Raw genomic sequence first — 5621 nt, 5'->3', positions numbered from 1 at the left:
GTGACAGAAAGTATATATATTTGCAAGTGGCTGAGGATGGGAGTAGCCGGTTGACTCCAAAGGGGCACAGGATACCTTTTGGGGTGATGGAAATGTTCCATATCATTCATTATTCTAATGTTGGTTACTTGGTTATATGCATTTGTCCAAACATTTTATTATACTCTTAAAAGTTTTGCATATTATTATATATGAGTTATAACTCAATAATGCCGATTCAAAATAATACAGCTCCAAAACTGTAGAAGAAATATTTTAAGGTCTTAATCGGCAGCACAATAATGCAAAGAACAAAGAAAAGACACTTTCTCTATAGCAGATACAAAACTTGAACAGCCTCTCCGGAGATCAGTGACTTAGAATGGCCTCAAGAGCTCCCTATTTCTTAAAACTATTAATTATGTAATTTATTTATTTATTTCAGCCTTGCTGAGTCTCTTGTGTGGACTTTTCTCCAGTTGCGGCCATCAGGGGCTACTCTCTAGTTGTGATGCACAGACTTCTCACTGCGCTGGCTTCTCTTGCTGTGGATCACCGGCTCTAGGGCCATTGGTCTCAGCAACTGTACAAGCTCACTAGATGTGCACACCAGCTCAGTTGTTCCATAGCATGTGGGCTCCTCTCAGACCAGAGGCAGGACCTGTGTCTCTTGCACAGGCAGGTGGGCTCTTCACCACTGAACCACCAGGGAAGCTCCCCAAAACTCCCTGATTTAAAGATCCATGAATTTCAGGGACTCTGGTGTTTTAGTGGCTAAGACTCCACATTCCCAAAGCAGGGGATCTGAGTTTGTTCCCTGGTCAGGGAACTAGATCTCACATGCCACAGCTAAAATCACATGCCACAACTAAAGATTCCATGTGCCACAACTAATACCCAGAGCAGCTAAACAAATAAATCGAATAAATATTAATAAGAAAGGTGCATGCGTTTTATTGGGAGGTTTCTATTTGAAATTCAGGTAAGGTATGTGTGTGTGTGTGTGTGATTGTGTGCGTGACTGTAGGCTAAAGGACTGGGGATGGAAAAACTGAGATATCAAGGGAGCCAATGGAGAAAGGATGAACTGGACTCTTGGGCAGTGCCAAGGGGCTGGCCAGGTAGGCTACTGGAGATGCTGGCCAGCCTGGCTTTGAAACCTCTTTGCTTACAAGTGTTCTTTGTTTCCCTGGGGTAATCCATCACCACGTGTAATATAGTCTGTGTGTAAGCACCTTTCCTCAGGAATAGAGGGGCTCCAGTTTTCCTGCTAATATGCAAAGTATTTCATTTAGTAATTGCTTTCAGTTGGCTCATTTAAAGCTCTCCAACGGCTGTAGTAATAGATCAATTCTATAAGTGGCTAATAGTCCATGTTTGCACTAAATATAATCAAATGGCAACCTATCTCTAAACAAATAAGTTTTTATTCTGTTCAATTTTCTCCAAACAAAATTAATCTTACTACTGCTCCTTACTGCACATTATCTGGAAACGACATTTCCTCACAATCTTCTTGGAGGCATTCTGAGAACATCAGTGGCCCCTGTATTCTCTCTGTTTCTTGCCTCTTCAGCAGGCAGGAAATATTCATAGAAGAGACAATTGCATGAAAAAGCTCTGGTCTCCACACTCCACCTTACAGCAGCAGCCCATGCGTGTTCTGTGATTCAGTATATCTCTTTGCTCTCGGAAAAAATTTTTCATTATTTTGTTCAAAACTTTGGATTCAAAGGATAAATAGAAGAGGAAAAGGCATGGTGACAAAATGGTAGAGCTGGTTTATGGAATATTTATTGGTTTTCCCAGAGGCAAGTGGTGGAATGGTTTAAGTACAAACTACTATGTATAAAATAAATAAGATAATTTCTGTGTCCCACAAACATGTGCCAATGTCTCCAGACTAGATGGTGTATTCCATCAACATCTATTTCCTTCCAAAACAAAATTGAAAAATAAAAATAAAAACATCCCTTCCTCATAAAATGAATAAAATGCATTTCTGTCAATGTTTGAATCAATATATTTCACATGCAGGCGAGTGAAGTGAGTGAATTCGCTGTCATGTCCAACTCTTTGCAACCCCATTTACTGTAGCCTACCAGGCTCCTCCATCCATGGGATTTTCCAGGCAATAATACTGGAGGGGGGTGCCATTTTCTTCTCCAGAAGATCTTCCTGACCCAGGGATTGAACCCGGGTCTCCCACATTGTAGGCAGACATTTTACTGTCTGAGCCACCAGGGAAGTCCTGCATTCACATGCAGGCGAGTATGGTTAATTGTACCAGAGAGAATTAGAGTGGGATGTGGTAGAATTTGGCTTTCCAGGTGGCTCAGATGGTAAAGAATCTGCCTGCAATGCAGGAGACCCAAGTTCGATCCTTGGGTTGGGAAGATCCCCTGGAGAAGGGAATGGCTACCCACTCCAGTATTTTTTTTTTTTAGTTGAAGGATAACTATTTTACAATATTGTAATTGTTCTTGCCATACATCAACATGAATCAGCCATAGGTATATGTGTCCCCCCATCCTGAAACCCTCCCACTTCCCTCCACATCCTATCTCTCTAGGTTGTCACAGAGCATTGGCTTTCGGTGCCCTGCTTTGTGCATATGTTTCAATGCTATTCTCTCAAATCATCCCCACACTCTCTTTCTCCCACTGAGTCCAAAATCTGTTCTTTACGTCTCTGTCTCCTTTGCTGCCCTGCACATAGGATCATTGTTACCATCCTTCTAGCTTCCATAAAAATATGGAACTCTTCATAGATGGGTGTGTCATCCTTGGGTAGGGGCCATGCTGGTAACCTTTGTATCATTCCAATTTTAGTACATGTGCTGATGAAGCAAGCACCCACTCTGGTGTTCTTGCCTGGAGAACCCCATGGACAGAGGAGCCTGATGGGCTGCAGTCCATGAGGCCGCAAAGAGTCAGACATGACTGAAGCAACATGCAGGCATGCTGGAATTTATTAGTGTGACCGAGTATTTACCTAATTATCTCTAGGTAGCTACTGCCTTCTTCTGCCACTTATGTAGCCTCAATTTATATATATATACATATATATATATATATGCAAAATGAAAGAAAAAGCAAGCAAAATTTTTAAAATGTATTGTGATCTAAACATGATAAGTATAAATATTTCTCTTCAAAAACCTAGAAAGCCCTACAAGGTAGGTGGGAGGTTCTTGATCTGTTTCAACTCAGAGTGACATTTGAAATCTTCTGAAAGTTTCCAGGCTAAATAATCAGTGTTAGGGGGAAATTTTATTTGTTATTAATGTATTCATTATATACAATTCACAATAAGTTTGGGGGAGGCATTCTGTATGGAGTTTAGTCTTTAAGATCTTTCCTGCATATCTACTCAATGCTTATGGTAGTCCAGAAGGGTTTTGAAGGCAAAATGGGACAGTAAAAATAACTCTAATTAAACATTTTTGCCTTTAGTCTTTGCCTAGGTAACAATGAGCAGGTTATTAGATATTTCTTGGGCCTGAACACTGACTGTTAGCAGGGGTTTTGTGAAAGGTAAACATAATGTACTTAAAGCTTTAATGATACATATTAGAAGGCCTTTGATAATGGACTGGCTTATCATCCCACTCCAAAGTCCTTCATCATCATAATCTCATTTCACTTTCTTGTCATAGAATTTACTTGTGGTCCAGATATAATAAATACTTTGTAAGCATCTTCCACATAGCCTGTCTTTTGCTAGGCTCTGGGTGTACAGCACTGAACAAATCAGAGTTTGTCCCTGCTCTCCTGTTCTTACAATCAAGCTCCTCATGCGCAGCAGTGGATGATACAGCGGTAAATTCTGAAACTCCTATCTCCAGGGATTCTGACTGAATAAAGCGAGTCAGGCCCAGGCATCTGCACTTTCTCAAGTATCCCAGGTGATTTTTAAATAAGCTTTCCAAAGGCTTTGCCTGAAGATGCGCGTTCTGCCACCTGCTCAGGCTGCTTAGGGCTATGAACCTTGAGAGCCACGATATTCGCTAGGGTTGCTTGACAAAATACCGTAGATGGTTTGCTTAAACAATAGAAATGTATTTCCCACAGTTCTGGAGGCTAGAAGTTCAAGATCAATGAGTCGGCATGGTCTGTTTTGGGTGACAATTCTTTTCCTAGCTGGCAGAGGAATACCTCTTCACTATGGACTCTTGACTGTCCCTGGGTTCAAATGCACTTCTTGAACACTTCTTGCTCTTCTTGAGCAAGCAAACTCTCTGGCTTCTCTTCTCATAGAAGCACTAATCCCACTGGACCAGGATTCTACCTCCATAACCTCTTCTTATCCCAATTACCTCCCAGAGGCCCTGACTCCGAATTCCATCACCTTGGGCCTTAGGAGTTCAGTATATGAATTTAGGGGGACATAATTCAGCCCACTGAGACATCTTGAGCACACTGACCCTTCGTCCCATTTACCCTCATTATCATAGAACTTGAGGAACCCACCTCTGGTACTCGAAACAACAGAATTAAAATCTGCAGGCACCTTAAACCTGCTCCCAGAGACTGAAGACACATTTTTTAATAAAATAATGACTAATTAAGAAATAAAACTAGAGTCTCAAATCATTTAGCTTAGAGTAAAAGTAGCTATCAGATGGCATTAATGAATGAATATATTATATATATATATATATATTTTATATTTTATATATACATCCCAGGCTTCCCAGGGGCGCTAGTGGCAAAAAATCTGCCTGCCAATGCAGGTTACCTAAGCGATGTGGGTTAGATCCCTGGGTCAGGAGGAGGAGGAGGATTAAATGACAACCTACTCCAGTATTCTTTCTGAGAAATCTCATGGACAGAGGAGGCTGGCCAGCTACAGTCCATAGTGTTGCAAAGAGTCTGACACGACTGAAGTGACTTAGCACGGACACATGCATATATATACACCCACCACCAATTTGATGTTTTCATTTATGAACTCTACATAATGAATTTCCTAAGGGGATTAGTAGGGAAGACTGAATTCTAACAGTATTTTGCATTCCATACAGACATCTAAAATCTCTACAAAAAAATATTCTTCAAACTCATTTAGACAGTCCAAATAAGAGAGGTATACCCTGCTACTAATATGTTATACCCTTCCCCAGGCCTTTTCCTTTCCTGAGAATTACAAGCTAAAATCCTCTGCCCAGCATTGAATCTCCACAGGTGCAGTGCAGCATCATATGCACAAAAAGAGTAGAAAAGTATTACACTTGTTTAGGAGCAAGAGTTGGCAGAGTGCTATAAGTGTTTTTGGACTTTAGATATTTCAGATCTCTTTTCCAATAGCCTGGGATTTTTTTTAACAGCTTTATTTAGGTATAATTGATACCCAAAATCTTAATGCATACCCTTTAATAAATTTGGAGCTATGCATTCATCTGTGAAGCTATCATAATAACCAAGGTGATAAATGTACCTATTACATGTAAAAGTTTTCCCCAGACCCTTTGTGTATGTGTGTGTGTGTGTGTATGCATATGTTAGGAATATTTAATATGATATCTACCGCTTTAACAAATTTTTAAGTGTACAGTGCTGAATTTTAACTATAGGCACTTTGTTACCCAGAAGGTTCCTAGAATTTGTTCATGTTGCATAACTGACACTTGCCTAGGATAT

The 5621-nt window shown here is 40.4% G+C and overlaps 1 non-coding gene across 1 annotated transcript; it reads right to left on the bottom strand.

Moving 5' to 3' along the window:
• Window positions 1-2727: 2727 nt before the first annotated feature.
• Window positions 2728-2834, bottom strand: LOC138426133 (U6 spliceosomal RNA). Its single transcript, XR_011251556.1, has one exon. It is a non-coding gene; the product is annotated as a U6 spliceosomal RNA (small nuclear RNA).
• Between the last annotated feature and the right edge of the window lie 2787 nt (window positions 2835-5621).

This window comes from Ovis canadensis, chromosome 20, assembly GCF_042477335.2.
Source record: "Ovis canadensis isolate MfBH-ARS-UI-01 breed Bighorn chromosome 20, ARS-UI_OviCan_v2, whole genome shotgun sequence".
In the NCBI taxonomy this organism is placed as follows: Eukaryota; Metazoa; Chordata; class Mammalia; order Artiodactyla; family Bovidae; genus Ovis; species Ovis canadensis.
The sequence above is the reverse complement of the archived record's forward strand: the minus strand, read 5'-3'. Positions and strand labels throughout refer to the sequence as shown.